Source organism: Phyllobates terribilis, unplaced genomic scaffold (assembly GCF_046119375.1).
Source record: "Phyllobates terribilis strain yellow unplaced genomic scaffold, ASM4611937v1 Scaffold_3__8_contigs__length_932513732, whole genome shotgun sequence".
NCBI lineage: Eukaryota > Metazoa > Chordata > Amphibia > Anura > Dendrobatidae > Phyllobates > Phyllobates terribilis.
In genome coordinates, this window is record NW_027362763.1 from 23137816 (window position 1) to 23157131 (window position 19316).

Sequence of the window (19316 nt, forward strand, 5' to 3'; positions counted from 1 at the left end):
CCACATGCAATCCGAGTTTGATAAAGGCCTGATTAATTAAGAAGAAACGTCAGAATTTTTTTTGGATTGCCCCATCAAATAATAAAGATATTTATTGTATCATTTTCATGAATACCATTTTTTGAGTGCTGAGTACTTAGACACATCACGTAAAGGGTGGAACTTTTACTCGAGCACCTCACCTAATACTGAGTGCCGTACACCTATTTGATTGTTATTTCCAATTAAAATACTCTCTGTGTTAGGTAAGGTACGTAGCCACCCCCTTACTTCTGGGGGTGTAATAAAATACTTGTTGCTTAGGATCTGAGGGCAGACAATCATTGTACACTCAGACACTGGCTGTGTGTTATTTTCTTTCTCCGATGCATCTTATTTCTTTATTATTTATTTTATTTATCCAATTTGAACCAAAAATGGCAGGTTTGGAGATAATTTGTATCTCAATCCAAATTAGCTCTTCTTGGAAGGGCTACCACGACATTACATGGTGCCGAAAACCGGGATGGTTAACTGGACCTCTCTGTGATCCGACTACACCGACCTTTCCCATAAATCACTGAAAATAATTCCGCGGTGAGTAGCCCTTTGTGTTACAAAAGTTTCAGTGCTTTCTGATGGTCCAAGACAGGTATGTAGTGGTCCTACAAGACCATTCTTATCAAACCTTTGCAATTGTGTGGATTTTGTGTGTATGATTGAACTTATAGAGTTATAAGATAATTTGTTGTCTATTATGTGTTTCAATGCGATTTTAGAGACACATAGCTAACAATTGTTAAATGAAATTGGATGAGTAGATGAGTATAAAGGGCCAAATAAATAAGCCCTTGGTTGATAAATGAGGTTCCTTTAGGTGTGGTCCACTGTATGTGACAGAGGACATTCAACTCATTTTGAGTTGAAACAGGTGGAGTGATTGAGATAAGGGATTCTACATGACAAAAAAAAAGAGATTGCTGTAGAGTAGATCCCTGAATGAGTACTCATGAATGAATCGTCACTGGTCATTCTCGGAAAGGTGCACAGATGTGGTGCCCTGGGTGTAGTATGCCAGGCTGAGCCCTACAGGATTTTCATGGGGAATTTTTGGAGTTTCTGTGTTATGCTGAACAAATATAATAAGTCTGTTAAGAAACTGCCATATCTGCTGCATTCCACCTAGCTCTGTGTGAGAAAAATCCTTATCTCCGTGCTGAAGGGAGGGGCTGGTGGTGCTGCTTACAGGGGTAAAGCTGCTGCAGCTGTGTGCAAGTTTTCTGTGCTGAGAAGTGTATGGGTTTTTAAAGAGACAGTACTGTACAAAAGTTGAAAGTAAAATTGTAAGTTGAAGTTGGATGCTGAAAGTAAAATATTGTGCCTATGTAGTCGTGGGGAAGAACGTAGCCTTCCTTTAGCACTGACAGAGTTAAGAGAGAATGTTCCCATAGTTAGATCTCTCTGAGCTGGCGTTAGGTCCAGTTAAGGGGTTAGCTGTGATGGTCCAGCTAGTAGAGTAGAGGGGGAACTTAGTGCCATGAACAAGCATAAAGTGTGTATAAAGCTTGGTCCTGACATAATTCCTTGTGGGCTGTAGTATTGGTAACCAGCCACAAGATGCCACTGTCCCGGGCACAGTTAATAGTGCAAGTCTGCTAGCAGGATTACAGACATGTATGACAGTGAAGAGTTAAGTGCGTGAAGACAGCCCATAGAGGGTGGGCACTTTAGGAAACCTGTGTTGAGTTTCCAGAAAGAACTCAGTGAGCGTTTGGACAGAGAAATGTACAGGCGGCCTGAGTATAGTGGCTGCTTGGGCAGATGGGAGTCCCGTACTCCAGACAGTAGGATGGGCAGATGTGTGGCACCCCAGAGGGTCTGGTTGCCACAGTGGCATTGCTTCCCTTAAAAGAAGTAATGCCATGTCTGGAGGCAAGCAGGGGTTTCCTGGTCAGGAACACAATACATACAACACTTCCTGTCTCCAGGCCAACAAGGGGAGGCACCTCCCCTTGGCAACTGGTATCTGGGGGCAGGGTTAGTTAGTCTCAGTGTGAGGAGTTGAGTTTTAGGACATCAAGGAGAGAGGAGCTAGGGACTGGAGCTGGAGATAGCTCGTCCTAGCTGGACTACGCAGAGAACCGGACACCGGAGTCCGAGGCTGTGGGGATTCCAGACCCAGCAGCAGATACCGCAGGGCAGGAGATTGCAGGTCTCCTGGCCCATCAGACGCCCGGAAGCTCAGCAGCACAGAGGTACCAGTACCACTAAGGAGGAGCGAGGCATCCACAAGGCCCGAGCTGCCAGCCATACGCATGAGCACAGCACGTTACACTCAGGGACGTGGGCTACAACACAGCTACAAGCAGAATAGCCAAAGAGTATAGCAAGAACGGCAGGCCTACAACTCCACCTGGCCAGGAAGACTCTATGCTTGCTCCCACACTGACCAGGCTCTTATCACTAGCCAGTACTCCAGTCCAGGCCTGTCCAATTGCTACCAGTAAAGACCCTGGGACTGCACTATACGGACTCTGTGGTTATTTCTGCACCGCGATACCCTGCACAACCACCATCATCCACACACATTGCCCTGAAGCTAACTCTTCCTGTGGGGAGTTATTCCACCTTTGCTGCTATACCACCGGCTTCAGAGGACTGTTCCGCAGTGGCGGTCTCTATTAACCGCACTCCACAGGTGGCGTAGTCGGACATTATATAACCTATATACATTTACACCCATATATATAAATACGCCTTGGATTGACCACCTGGGTCACGGACCGGGTCGCCGCCACGGTGACTACAACCCCCAGCTTCTACAGGCCCGGCTCTGGGTACCCCACGGCCCAGGGGGCGCGTCAGATGGGAGCCCTGTACTCCAGACAGTAGGATCATCAGAGCGAAGATTCCCTACGCAAGAGTCCTATTAGTCGACCGGAGAAACTCAACAGAGGTATTGAGGACCCGGGGCATATTCTGTCTGCAGGCTGCAGAAGAAGCTAGGTCTCAAGGCTAGGACGTGGGGAGATATAGGATCCGGATATACTGTCACTGGTAAGGAAGATTCTCTAGGGCTAGAGAATAGAGCCACAGAGATGCTTCACTTAAAGAGTGAACCAGGGCTAAAGTTGATTCCAGTACCTGTGAGAGAGATGACAACCCGTTGGGCCTTATCCATTATATCTGCTTGTAAATATAGTACATATTCCTCTTCCTCAAGTAAAGTCCCAGTTATGGTTAAGAACCTCACGTCCTCTGAATTTATTGCTGCCCTGGTCCCAGAAGAGACAGCCACGACTGGATGGTCTGAAGTAAGTGGAGAGCACCACATATACCACAGCACATCAGAGGGACGACACACCTTGTCTGTAGGGTGCCAGAGCGAGCAGGGGCCACAGCTCGCCCACGACTACCTCGTTGGGGCACCTTACACCTATTTTAGGAAGATTTGGAAGTAATTATTTGGTCATCAGTGTGTTTGTACCTGATTCCAGCAATTCTTATGCAAGGGGGTTAATAACAATTTATTACCCCTTCAACTCTTCTAGCCCAATTTTGTTCCGCTTGATTTCGCCTGGCACATCCTGCAAGAGTTCTCCTGATGATTCATTGCCTTCTGCTACATTCCTCCCCCCCTGCCGCAAGAAGTCCTTGGGCGAGTGGACTTCTTGCGGGATCAAAGTCTCCTTCCAGATAGTACAAGTTCAGACAAGAATTGAGCACACTGTTTTCTGTTGAATCTGAGACGAGATAAACTCTTATTGGGCATACCGGTTAGGAGGGATTCCGGCATTAGACCGCTCAGTCATGCAGATCTCCTCCTGCAGAGGTGATTCTGAAGTTCCTGAAGAATCAATCACTGGGGATTGCAAATCGCCTCCCGATTCATTCTCTGTCCCACTTGAGCGTGGCACTGGCAGCTCTGACAGATTCAATGATACTGTAGCCCATCCTTCTTTATCCCCCAAGGTCCCTGTTTGTGGCGCCTCAGCCACTTCAGTTGGAGATTCAATCCCGTCACAGTCCTCCACTTTGGAAGAGCAGGGTTGCAGGATGTTGCAGTGCAACACTCTGGATGTCGCGGTGTCATCCCCTTTCGGGTCGATTCCATAGATACGATACAGCTCATCCATCACTCGCCCCTGGAAGCAGGCCCCCTGGTCGGAATGTATTCACTTTGGTCACCTGTATATTTGAATTAAATCCTGACAGATGGCCTTAGCTGCAGCTTCTGCTGTCTGGTCTCAAGTAAGGGTCACCCCTGAGAACTTGGTGAAGTGGTCAGTTATCACCAAGCAATACACGTGGCCATTGTATGAAGTTCAGATCATCAGGTAGTCACTCATCAAGACCTCCAAAGGCGCAGAACAGGAGCCTTCTGTTCCGGGGGCTTATTTAGCTCACACTGGCGACATTTTAAGCGAACTCCTTCAACTTTCTGACGCAGTTGGGGCCAATACACCAGCTGTTGTAACCACAGAAAGGTCTTCTCCACACCAAAGTGAGCACTCCTCTCATGAGCTTCTTTGGTCAGCTGTACTACTAGTGCCTCTGGAACCAATACTTGCCAGGTAACGTCAAACTCACGAGGTAATTGGATTCTTCGGCATAGCAAGTCATCTTTCAGAAAGAGCCTTTCCCACTGGCCCAAGATGTGCAGGGTAGTTGGGAGCGAAGCAGCCCTGGCCTACTAGTCGGGTTTTTTCCCCAGGGCAACCCATTCTCTCAGTTTCTCCAGTTCTGGGTCAGACTGCTGTAGATGTATCCACTTGTCTCTTGATCGGCCTAGTATTTGAGTGGGTCTGGGCTCTCCTCTGGGTTCTTCTCTGTATCCCGCAGTGACCGACTGGCATACGTGATCACCCACTCTCTTCCTTCTTGTACTTGTGCCAATACTGCTCCCAGACCATGCAAGGTCCCGTCAGTGTACAACACAAAGGGCAGTGAGAAAACAGCGTAGGCCAGAATTGGGGCATCCATTAGTGCCATCTTCAATGCTCGGAAGGCTTCTTTTTGTCGTGGGACCCACTGAATAGGTTGTCGCTTGACTCCCCCCGTTGTTCCTCTCAGCAGCTCATTGAGCAATCTTAGCAAAGTCTTTATGAATCGGCGGTAGTATCTGGCGAGCCCCAGAAATGCCCTCCGTTCTCTCAGGTTGGTAGGTGTGGGCCAGTTCTGTACTGCAGCTACTTTCTCTGCGGTGGGGTGCACTCCTCCACTGGACATGGTATGTCCCAGAAATTCAATCTCCCGCTTAAATAAATGACGGTCCTTCTCAGCTACCGGGACTTGCCAATAGCCACTAGCTAGGTCGAAGGAAGAAAATAATTTGCCGCTTCCCAGTGCTGATATTCTTCGGTTCTAGGTAAGGGATAGGAGTCCCGCAGAGTGCATGCATTGAGCTTCCGGAAGTCTACACAAAACCTCAAAGTACCGTCCTTCTTCCGGACCAACACGATAGGGGCTGCCCAGGGATTCTGACTCTCATGTATCACGCCATTGCGCAACATGTGAGCCAACAGTTCTTTCACCTCCTGATACATCTGAGGTGGCATCTGCTGATACCTCTCTCGAATGGGAGCGGTATTCCCTGTAGGTATTTCATGCTGAATGTCCTGGGTGCACCCAAAGTCGTCTTCATGCTGTGCAAACACCCCCTGGTACTGCTGTAGTAACTGTTCAACCTGTCTGACTTGAGTCGCAGAAAACTCCGTAAGGTTAGCCTCCATTTGCTCTAAGAGATGGCGTCCATCCAGTGATTCTCTTCCATTCACTTGACTGTTGAGTGCTACCTCTAGGGTCCATGGTTCTCCTTTCACAGGTGTCAGTCCTATAGTGTCAGCTCTGGGGAGGTCCTTTGGCATTATACAAACTCGATCCACCTCTTGTCGGGGTAATAACTGTAAACTTGCCGCACTTAGGTTGATGCAACAGGGGCTAGGGTGTGAGCAATCAAGAGTCCGGAGGGTGCCTGCTCTCCTTCCATTGGCTCAGTCTGGACATCTACACCCTCTAAATATACATGTGCCAGTACTGGTATAGTGAGTACAGTCTGTCACACTGGCAGTGTCACCGTGCCTTTGGGCGGTATCGATACTTTACTGAGATAGGCAGCGGGTAGCTTCTGAACTTGGTTGACTCACACAAGATGCAGAATACTCTCTTGCTGGCCAGATCATGAGTGGCACGGGTCCAATTGTTTTTGTTGGGGTCATCGGCTAAGAACTGCCCGACCTCTTTCAGCACGTTCATGCTCAAGGTTACAATGGGTCCTTCGTCTCCAGACCGCATGGTCAACACTATACCTTTTCGACCGAGGTCCTTTCCGCACGCCCAGTCATCCATACTACTTCCGCTACTGGAATAGGTAGTTGATTAGCCGCCACCAGCCGGGCAGTGGTTTCTTTCCCAGAGTGGGAAACTTCAGGGAAATTACTTTGGAAATACGCCTCAGGCATAATAGTCACCTGAGACCTTGTGTCCATTAAACAACGAATCCATCTCCCATTAAATTCAGCCCAGACGATGGGCCTCTCGGAGACGAATATCCCGAATCTCTTGCCGTACCTCCCGCACCCAGTCGTGCTCTTTGTGGGTTAATTCAGAAATAGTCACTTCATAGCTCTGGACTGCTGCTTTGAGAACAGGAACATCTTTCTCCAGGACTCTAGCTTCAGCCCCGACCTCCAGAAAGCCCAGATCAGGACTGAAGTGCAGTCGTTCCTTTAGGATTTATTTCAGGGAGGGATCCATCAGGCCACCAATCAGTTGGTCGTGGAACACTTCATCTAATGGTCATAGCGACCAGTTCTCATCTCGAGCCCTCTTGACGATATGGGCCGTCACTTCCTGCAATGCATTAACATATTGGTTTATGGTCTCATTTTCCCCTTGAACCCGCTGAAATAATCGCAGACGTAAGTGTCCCAGGTCCATGGTATCACCGTGCATGTCCTTCAGGATTTTTATCACTTTATCCACGATATCACTGTCCCCAGGTGGGCGGTACATCATGGTCTGCCTGGCCTCCCCATCAAGGGTTAGGAGGGCCAGCTCAGCCTGGGTGAGAGGGGTCAGGGGATACATGCGAAGAATACTTCTCAGTCTTTCTACCCAGTTCCACAGTGACACACTGCTCCCTGTAAACCTAGGAAGATTGCCGAGCATAGCCCCCAAGGGAATATGTCCCCTGCCGGACTCGGTAGCGGACTGGTATATACTCCTCCATCCTGGTCCCCCATCATTGTATTTGAGCCCCCATTCTGGTCCTTCCTTCTGGTATATTCTCCCCCATCCTGGTCCCCCATCCTGTTATGCGCTCCCCCATACTGGTCCCCCCATCCTTGTATATGCTCCCCCATCCTAGTATATGCTCCCCCATCCTGGAATTTGCGCTCCCATCCTGGTCCCCCATCCCGTTATGTGCGCTTTCATCCTGGTCCCCCATCCTGTTATGTGCTCCCCCATCCTGTTATGCGCTCCCCCATCCAGGTCCCTCCATTCTGGTATATGCTCCTCCATCCTGGTATTTGAGCCCCCATCCTTGTCCTTCTTCCTAGTATATGGTCCCCCATCCTGTTATGTGCTCCCCCATCCTGGTATATGCTCCCACATCCTGGTCCCCCATCCTGGTATATGCTCCCCAATACTGGTCCCCTGTCCTGGTATTTGCAATCCCATCCTGGTCCCCCATTCTGTTATTTGCTCTCCCATCCTGATATATGCACCCCCATCCTGTTATGTGCTCCCCCATCCTGCTTCCCCATCCTGTTATGTGCTCCCCCATCCTGGTATATGCTCCCTTATCCTGTAATGTGCTCCTCCATCCTGTGCCCCCATCCTATTATGTGCTCCCCCATCCTGCTTCCCCATCCAGTTATGTGCTCCTCCATCCTGCGCCCCCATCCTGTTATGTGCTCCCCCATCCTGTTATGTGCTCCCCCATCCATCCATCAATTAAATAAAAAAACACTCCTACTCACCTTTCCATTGCTCCCCTGCCGCGTTTCGCCCATGTTATTTTTACTAAAATGCAGGCGCCGCATATCACGCTATGCGCAGACTCTGATTCCGACACCACACTACGGCCCAAACAGAGGCACCACACTCCTCCCTGACAGGTATGTGCTTATGGTGTCGGAGATCACGGTATGCGTTCAGTGCCTACACCTAACTGGCACCACACTCCTTCTCATTGTCACCTGTAATGGCTGGATATGTTCTTCTATCTGGGGCCAGACAGCACAGGCGCATTGCGCAGGCGCAGTCTATAGAGGCTTCAGACAGAAGGACAAATCCCTGGTTATATTATAGATGCACCCTCATAGTCCTCCATACCGTATAATGCACTCCCATAGGCCTCCATACAGTATAATGCACCACCCCCATAGTCCTCCATACAGTATAATGCCCCTCCCATAGTCCTCCATACAGTATAATGCACTCCCTAGAGTCCTCCATATAGTATAATGCACAGCCCATAGTCCTCTATAAAGTATAATACACTCCCCATAGTCCTCCATATAGTATAATACACTCCGCATAGTCCTCTAAATAGTATAATGCACTTCCCATAGTACTCCATATAGTATAATGCACACCCCATAGTTCTCCATATAGTATAATGCACAGCCCATAGTCATCCATATAGTATAATGCACAGCCCATAGTCCTCCATATAGTATAATGCACAGCCCATGGTTATCCATGTAGTATAATGCACAGCCCATAGTCATCCACGTAGTATAATGCACAGTCCATAGTCATCCACGTAGTATAATGCACAGCCCATCATCATCCATATAGTATAATGCACACCCCATAGTCCTCCATACATTATAATGCACCCCCATAGTCCTCCATATAGTATAATATACAGTCCATACCGCACTGTCCGGCGCCATTTTGCTGAAGACACAATGCAAACGTGTCTTCAGTAAAATGGCGCCGGATAGCGCTATGCGCATGCGCCGATCCGACGCCTCACTCCTGCCCCGGTCTCTGGCGAAGAGAGGCGCCGTGGCAACGCTCCTCCCGGTCTGGTAAGTATGTAAGTATGGCGCCGGAGATCGCGGTATGCTTTCAGTGCCTACGCATACCACGATCTCCGGCGCCATACACTCCTCTTACCTGTAACGGCTCTATGCGGTCTTCTGTCTGGAGCCAGACTCCGCGTCACGCATACGCAGTCTACAAAGGCTTCAGACAGAGACACGCATCCCCGATTATATTATAGATATTCCATGTGCTGGAATTCGGAGGTGTGTACGCCATACGCTCACTTCTTGCTTGCCGATAGCTACGTAGTGAGTAATGGGGATCGTGCATGTGCATAATCCCTGACAAATTGGTGGCCGCCGTGGGATATTGTATGATCCTGCCGGTGGCGCTCTGACATCCTCATTATAGTATAATGCACTCCCCATAGTCCTCCATATAGTATAATGCACTCCCCATAGTCCTCCATATAGTATAATACACTCCCCATAGTCCTCCATACAGTATAATGCACAGCCCATAGTCCTCTATAAAGTATAATGCACTTCCCATAGTCCTTCATATAGTATAATGCACAGCCCATAGTCATCCATATAGTATAATGCACAGCCCATAGTCCTCCATATAGTATAATGCACAGCCCATGGTCATCCATGTAGTATAATGCACAGCCCATAGTCATCCACGTAGTATAATGCACAGCCCATAGTCATCCATGTAGTATAATACACAGCTCATAATCATCCATAAAGTATAATGCACTTCCCATAGTCCTCCATTTAGTATAATGCACCCTATAGTCCTCCATATAGTATAATGCACCCTATAGTCCTCCATATAGTATAATTCACCCCCATAGTCCTCCATATAGTATAATGTACTCTCCATAGTCCTCTGTCATAGAAAATATTAAGAATTTCTCTCTCCCTCTGAAATCATAGAATCATAGAATCATAGAATGGTAGAGTTGGAAGGGACCTCCTGGGTCATCGGGTCCAACCCCCTGCTCAAAGCAGGATTCACTAGATCATCTCAGACAGATGTCTGTCCAGCCTCTGTTTGAAGACGTCCATTGAAGGGGAACTCACCACCTCTCGTGGCAGCCTGTTCCACTCATTAATCACCCTAACTGTGAAAAAGTTTTTTCTAATATCTAATCTGTGTCTCCTCCCATTTAGTTTCATCCCATTGCTTCTAGTCTTTCCTTGTGCAAATGAGAATAAAGATGATCCTTCTACAATGTGACAGCCCTTGACATATTTGTAGACAGCTATTAAGTCTCCTCTCAGTCTTCTTTTTTGCAAGCTAAACATTCCCAAATCCTGCAACCGTTCCTCATAGGACATGGTTTGCAGACCAGTCACCATTCTGGTCGCTCTTCTCTGAACTTGCTCCAGTTTGTCTATGTCTTTTTTAAAATGTGGTGCCCAAAACTGTACACAGTATTCCAGATGAGGTCTGACCAAAGAGGAGTAAAGACCGATAATGACTTCACGTGATCTAGACTGTATGCTTCTGTTAATACATCCCAGAATTGTATTTGCCTTTTTTGCTGCTGCATCACACTGTTGACTCATGTTCAGTCTATGATCTATTAGTATACCTAAGTCTTTTTCACATGTACTGTTGCTTAGCTCTCTCTCTCCCTCCAAACCACTCTTCCCCCTTCCCTCCAGACCCTTTGTAAAAGGAGCATGAGCATGAGCCAGACAGCTGGCTCTATGTAAATAGCAGTACACACAAGAGGTGGCAAACTCAATTATCCATGCTAATTACCATACAAATGTAGCTCCTAGTAGAAGAGACCTGTGATAAGAAGACTCCTGGCTAAATAGGAAACCGCTTGTTAAGACTCAAAGGAAATCTACATCACCCCCACAATAGATAGGACGTTTCCATTTGCACATGTGGGGAATCTGCAGTCTCATAGGCACCGACATGAAATATGGAATGTCAGAAGTTCTATAATTGGGATCTCGATGGGACACATATTTTTGTGGGCAGGATTAGCTAAGGAACAATAGGTATATTTTTCCGTATCTGTACTCCCTGCCGGTGAGCTATAAAGCAAAAGTACAAAAATAACGGACAGCAGCCAGGTCATGTCTGGTCTCTAAAGAAAGGTAAATTTGAAATAAAAAATATGGCGTCACTTGCTAACTTCTCCAATCAACCAGCGAGAAGTTATCGCAGAAGTTAGAGATTTAATAAAGCCATGAAGGGCAGGGACCAACCCATGGGAGGTCATCACAGGGGAGTGTGTGGGCAGGGCCCCCCCTTTGGCATAGAAGATCCAGCTGAGCCTGGATCTATACTCATGACGGGGGATACATATTTTGTAAGCACGGGTCCCGTTGCATAACGGTCCATTGGAGCGCCTTCCTCCAGCTAAACTGAATCGTCTCTGCGATCGGTCTTGTAAGTTCTTTTGTTAATCCCTTTTATTTTGTGTAATTGCATACGCTATATTGCTTTGTCCCCCTTTGTAAAATCTTTTGTATATTTTTTCATAAACACTGCCTCCCTTTGGATTAAATATAAAATTTAATAGTCCTGTTTCTTCCCCTAAGCTATGCTACCAGAAAGCAGGTGTCCAATCAGGCCTGTCTTGTACTTGAATATTTTAAAACTGATTGGTGGTGGTAGCGAATAATCTTAATTGGGTTATCGTGAAGCTGGCAGCGATCATACGGGGACATATACACACTAGCTATTGAGCCCATTCTACGCCCGGGTGGTGAGCATTTTTCCTATCCTGGTATGCATGGCACCACTCATCCCCATCCTGATATGCATGGCACCCATCATCCCTATCCTGGTATGAATGGCACTCCTCATCCCCATCCTGATATGCATGGCACCACTCTTCCCTATCCTGGTATGCATGGCACCCCTCATCCCTATCCTGGTATGCATGGCACCCCTCACCCCCAATCCTGGTATGTATGGTACTCCTCATCCCTATCCTGGTATGCATGGCACCCCTCATCTCCAATCCTGGTATGTGTGGTACTCCTCATCCCTATCCTGGTATGCATGGTACCCCATCCCTCATCCCTATCCTGGTATGTATGGTGTCCCTCATCCTGGTATGCATGGGCCCCTCACCCCCATCCTTGCATGCATGGCACGCCTCATCCCTATCCTGGTATGCATGGCACCCCTCATCCCCAATCAAGGAATGCATGACACCCCTCATCCCCAATCCTGGTATGCATGGTATCCCTCATCCTGGTATGCATGGGCCCCTCATCCCCATCCTTGCATGCATGGCACCCATCATCCCTATCCTGGTATGAATGGCACCCCTCATCCCCATCCTGATATGCATGGCACCCCTCATCCCTATCCTGGTATGCATGGCACCCCTCATCCCCAATCAAGGAATGCATGACACCCCTCATCCCCAATCCTGGTATGCATGGTATCCCTCATCCTGGTATGCATGGGCCCCTCACCCCCATCCTTGCATGCATGGCACCCATCATCCCTATCCTGGTATGAATGGCACCCCTCATCCCCATCCTGATATGCATGGCACCCCTCAACCCTATCCTGGTATGCATGGCACCCCTCATCCCCATCCTGGTATGCATGGCACCTCTCATCCCAATCCTGGTATGCATGGCACCCCTCACCCCTAATCCTGGTATGCATGGCACCCCTCAACCCCAATCCTGGTATGCATGGCACCCCTCACCCCCAATCCTGGTATGCATGGCACCCCTCACCCCCAATCCTGGTATGCATGGCACCCCTGATCCCTATCCTGGTATGAATGTCACCCTTCATCCCCATCCTGATATGCATGGCACCCCTCATCCTCATCCTGTTATGTATGGCACCCCTCATCCCCACCCTGGTATGCATGGCACCCCTCATCCCTATCCTGGTATGCATGGCACCCCTCATCCCCATCCTGGTATGCATGGCACCCCTCATCCCTATCCTGGTATGCATGGCACCCCTCATCCCCATCCTGGTATGCATGGCACCTCTCATCCCAATCCTGGTATGCATGGCACCCCTCATCCCCAATCCTGGTATGCATGGCACCCCTCACCCCCAATCCTGGTATGCATGGCACCCCTCACCCCCAATCCTGGTATGTGTGGTACTCCTCATCCCTATCCTGGTATGCATGGTACCCCATCCCTCATCCCTATCCTGGTATGTATGGTATCCCTCATCCTGGTATGCATGGGCCCCTCACCCCCATCCTTGCATGCATGGCACTCCTCATCCCTATCCTGGTATGCATGGCACCCCTCATCCCCAATCAAGGAATGCATGACACCCCTCATCCCCAATCCTGGTATGCATGGCACCCCTCACCCCCAATCCTGGTATGCGTGGCACCCCTCATCCCCAATCCTGGTATGTGTGGTACTCCTCATCCCTATCCTGGTATGCATGGTACCCCATCCCTCATCCCTATCCTGGTATGTATGGTATCCCTCATCCTGGTTTACATGGGCTCCTCACCAACATCCTGGTATGCATGGCACCCCTCACCCCCATCCTGGTATGCATGGCACTCCTCATCCCTATCCTGGTATGCATGCCACTCCTCATCTCTAATCCTGGTATGCATGGTAACTCTCATCCCCAATCCTGGTATGCATGGCACCCCTCAGCCCCAATCCCGGTATGCATGGCACCCCTCATCCCCAATCCTGGTATGCATGGCTCCCTCATCACCAATCCTGGTATGCATGGCTCCCTCACCCCCAATCCTGGTATGCATGGCACCCCTCATGTCCAATCCTGGTATGCATGGTACCCCTCATCTCCAATCCTGGTATGCATGGTACCCCTCATCCCCAATCCTGGTATGCATGGTACCCCTCATCCCCAATCCTGGTATGCATGGCACCCCTCATGTCCAATCCTGGTATGCATGGTACCCCTCATGTCCAATCCTGGTATGCATGGTACCCCTCATCCCCAATCCTGGTATGCATGGTACCCCTCATCCCCAATCCTGGTATGCATGGTTCCCTCATCACCAATCCTGATATGCATGGCTTCCTCATCCCCGATCCTGGTATGCATGGCACCCCTCATGTCCAATCCTGGTATGCATGGTACCCCTCATCCCCAATCCCGGTATGCATGGCACCCCTCATCCCCAATCCTGGTATGCATGGCACCCCTCATCCCTAATCCTGGTATGCATGGCACCCCTCATCCCCAATCCTGGTATGCATGGCACCCCTCATCCCCAATCCTGGCATGTATGGCACCCCTCATCCTGGTATGCATGGCTCCCCTCATCCCCAATCCTGGTATGCATGGCTCTCTCTTCCCCAATCCTGGTATATATGGCACCCCTCATCCCCTATCCAGGTATGCATGGCACCCCTCATCCCCAATCCTGGTATGCATGGCACCCCTCATCCCCAATCCTGGTATGCATGGCACCCCTTATCCCCAATCCAGGTATGCATGGCACCCCTCATCCCCAATCCAGGTATGCATGGCACCCCTCATCCCCAATCCTGGTACGCATGGTCCCCTCACCCCCCAATTCTGGTATACATGGTCCCCTCACCCCCCAATAATGGTATGTGTGGTACCCCTCATCCTGGTATGCATTGTTCCCTCATCCCCCAATCCTGGTATGTGTGGTAAAAAATCAAACAAGACCAAGCCAAACCAAGTCGGCAAGAAAGAGGGTATACAATGTTAAGAAAACCAGAGAGGAATATACCCAATAAAAATTAACTTTTAATTAATTACCATTAAAAGTGTCCTTAATAGTCCAAATGGAACACATCATAACTAACCATATCAGATAAAAACAAAATAAGGGAGAGATGAGGATGTCAGAGAACTCAGACAAGCTAGCCCTATATGGCCCTTATAAGGTAAATGCCCTACCTGACAGTGGAGTGTTTTCACCCTAGCGAACGGTTTGGTGTCCCCGCTCCACGGAGTCTGTCCCTTGTCTGACCCTATGTCTCCCTAAACAGACACACAATCATATTTCATAGGCATTGACCAAAATCAGTAATGCCATAATTGACATATAGAATATTTACTGGGGGAAAAAGTGACAAAAAACGGAGGGAAATATATCCCATAAATATTTATCAATAAGATTATAGCTAGTCCTCCACCATTAGTGCACATAGGTGAGGGCCGTATATAGAACCACACAAAACCCCCCCAAACATTTCAACAGATATAGATTGGTCAGACTATAGTGAAAGGAATGGACTTATCTGGTCTCTTAGTCCATCCGAAGGTCCCAGCAGGCGTCTCAGATAGTGATTCTCTAGGCCCCTCAATAGGTGGCTGTATGATTCCAATAAAAAATTCACAATTAGGACTTCACAAAGAATTTCCGATCAATCCGGGCTCCCACTTTCCTGGTCCTTCAGGGTGGTGTAGACACATAAGCAAAGGTGTCCCTTAGAAGTAGTCCCAACGCGTTTCACCCCCTCCTCAATCTGGGGTTCATCAGGGGACAGAAATTATCAGAGGAGAAAGACCATAGTTGGTGCACCAATAATAAATGCTTCAATCCTATAGTATAGCCACGGCTATACACGATCCCGATTACTCACTATGTAGCTATCGGCAAGCATGCAGTGAGCGTACACACCTACGAATTCCAGCGCATGGAATAAGTGTATACGCCCCCGTACGATCACTGCCAGCTTCACGATAGCCCAATTAATATTAATTTGCTGCCACCACCGATCAGTTTTGAAATACACTGCTCAAAAAAATAAAGGGAACACAAACAACAGAATATAACTCCAAGTAAATGAAACTTCTGTGAAATCAAACTGTCCACTTAGGAAGCAACACTGATTGACAATCAATGTTACCTGCTGTTGTGCCAATGGAATAGACAATAGATGGAAATTATTGGCAATTATCAACACACCCTCAATAAACGAGTGGTTCGGCATGTGGGGACCACAGACCACATCTCAGTACCAATGCTTTCTGGCTGATGTTCTGGTCACTTTTGAATGTTGGTTGTGCTTTCACACTCGTGGTAGCATGAGATGGACTCTACAACCCACAGAAGTTGCTCAGGTAGTGCAGCTCATCCAGGATAGCACATCAATGCGAGCTGTGGCATGAAGGTTTGCTGTGTCTGTCAGCATAGTGTCCAGAGGCTGGAGGCGCTACTAGGAGACAGGCCAGTACACCAGGAGACGTGGAGGGGGCCGTAGGAGGGCAACAACCCAGCAGCAGGACCGCTACCTCCACCTTTGTGCAAGGAGGAACAGGAGGAGCACTGCCAGAGCCCTGCAAAATGACCTCCAGCAGGCCACAAATGTGCATGTGTCTGCACAAATGGTTAGAAACCGACTCCATGAGGGTGATAGGAGGGCCCGACATCCACAGATGGGGGTTGTGCTCACAGCCCAACACCATGCAGGACGCTATGCATTTGCCACAGAACACCAGGATTGGCAAAGTCGCCACTGGCGCCCTGTGCTCTTCACAGATGAAAGCAGGTTCACACTGAGCACATGTGACAGACGTGACAGAGTCTGGAGACGCCGTGGAGAGCGATCTGCTGCCTGCAACATCCTTCAGCGTGACCGGTTTGGCAGTGGGTCAGTAATGGTGTGGGGCGGCATTTCTTTGGAGGGCCGCACAGCCCTCCATGTGCTCGCCAGAGGTAGCCTGACTGCCATTAGGTACCAAGATGAGATCCTCAGACTCCTTGTGAGACCATATGCTGGTGCGGTTGGCCCATGGTTCCTCCTAATACAGGACAATGCCAGACCTCATGTGGCTGGAGTGTGTCAGCAGTTCCTGCAAGATGAAGGCATTGAAGCTATGGACTGGCCGCCCGTTCCCCAGACCTGAATCCGATTGTGCACATCTGGGACATCATGTCTCGCTCCATCCACCTACGTCACGTTGCACCACAGACTGTCCAGGAGTTGCCGGATGTTTTTGTCCAGGTCTGGGAGGAGATCCCACAGGACACCATCCGCAACCTCAGGAGCATGCCCAGGCATTGTAGGGAGGTCATAAAGGCACGTGGAGGCCACACACAATACTCAGCCTCATCATGAGCATGCCCAGGCGTTGTAGGGAGGTCATAAAGGCACGTGGAGGCCACACACAATACTCAGCCTCATCAGGAGCATGCCCAGGTGTTGTAGGGAGGTCATACAGGCACGTGGAGGCCACACACAATACTCAGCCTCATCAGGAGCATGCCCAGGCGTTGTAGGGAGGTTATACAGGCACGTGGAGGCCACACACAATACTCAGCCTCATCAGGAGCATGCCCAGGCATTGTAGGGAGGTCATACAGGCACGTGGAGGCCACACACAATACTCAGCCTCATCAGGAGCATGCCCAGGCATTGTAGGGAGGTCATACAGGCAGGTGGGGGCCACACACAATACTCAGCCTCATCAGGAGCATGCCCAGGCATTGTAGGGAGGTCATACAGGCAGGTGGAGGCCACACACAATACTCAGCCTCATCAGGAGCATGCCCTGGCGTTGTAGGGAGGTCATACAGGCACGTGGAGGCCACACACAATACTCAGCCTCATCAGGAGCATGCCCAGGCGTTGTAGGGAGGTCATACAGGCACGTGGAGGCCACACACAATACTCAGCCTCATCAGGAGCATGCCCAGGCGTTGTAGGGAGGTCATACAGGCACCTGGAGGCCACACACAATACTGAGCCTCATCAGGAGCATGCCCAGGCGTTGTAGGGAGGTCATACAGGCACGTGGAGGCCACACACAATACTCAGCCTCATCAGGAGCATGCCCAGGCATTGTAGAGAGGTCATACAGGCACGTGGAGGCCTCACACAATACTCAGCCTCATCAGGAGCATGCCCAGGCGTTGTAGGGAGGTCATACAGGCAGGTGGGGGCCACACACAATACTCAGCCTCATCAGGAGCATGCCCAGGCGTTGTAAGGAGGTCATACAGGCACGTGGAGGCCACACACAATACTCAGCCTCATCAGGAGCATGCCCAGGCGTTGAAGGGAGGCCATACAGGCACGTGGAGGCCACACACAATACTCAGCCTCATCAGGAGCATGCCCAGGCATTGTAGAGAGGTCATACAGGCACGTGGAGGCCGCACACAATACTCAGCCTCATCAGGAGCATGCCCAGGCGTTGTAGGGAGGTCATACAGGCAGGTGGGGGCCACACACAATACTCAGCCTCATCAGGAGCATGCCCAGGTGTTGTAAGGAGGTCATACAGGCACGTGGAGGCCACACACAATACTCAGCCTCATCAGGAGCATGCCCAGGCGTTGTAGGGAGGTCATACAGGCACGTGGAGGCCACACACAATACTCAGCCTCATCAGGAGCATGTCCAGGCGTTGTAGGGAGGTCATACAGGCACGTGGAGGCCGCACACAATACTCAGCCTCATCAGGAGCATGCCCTGGCGTTGTAGGGAGGTAATACAGGCACGTGGAGGCCACACACAATACTCAGCCTCATCAGGAGCATGCCCAGGCATTGTAGGGAGGTCATACAGGCACGTGGAGGCCACACACAATACTCAGCCTCATCAGGAGCATGCCCAGGCGTTGTAGGGAGGTCATACAGGCACGTGGAGGCCACACACAATACTCAGCCTCATTGTGACTTGTTTTAAGGACATTACATCAAAGTTGGATCAGCCTGCAGTGTGTTTTTCCACTTTAATTTTGGGGTTGACTCCAAATCCAGGCCTCCATTAGTTAATAAATGTGATTTCCATTGATGATTTTTGTGTGATTTTGTTGTCAGCACATTCAACTTTGTACAGAACAAAGTATTCAATGAGGAGATTTCATTAATTCAGGTCTAGGATGGGTTATTTCAGGGGTCCCTTTATTTTTTTGAGCAGTGTATAATACATTGCTTTCTGGTAGCGTATGGCTTCGGGGAAGGCACGATTACAGAACAAAAGAAACACAACTATTACATTTTATATTTACTTCAAAAGGGAGGCAGTGTTCATGAAAAATATACAAAAGGTTTTAGAAAAGGAGACAATACAGTACAGAATATACAGGCACACAATAAAATGGGATTAAAGAAGAACTTACTATACAGATTGCAGAGACGATTCAGTCTAGCTGGAGGGAAGCACTCAAATGTCCGTTCTACAAACGTGACCCCTGCTTACACATAAATCTGTAACTTCCAGCATGAGTATGGATCAATCTTCAGTTGGATCTTTAATGCCGAAGGGGGGATCTGCCCACAAACTCCCCTGTGATGACCTCACGTGGGTTGGTCCCCGTCCTTCATGGTTTTATTAAAATATCTAATTTTTGAGATAACTTCTCGCTGATTGATTGCATAAGTTCGCAAGTGATACTAT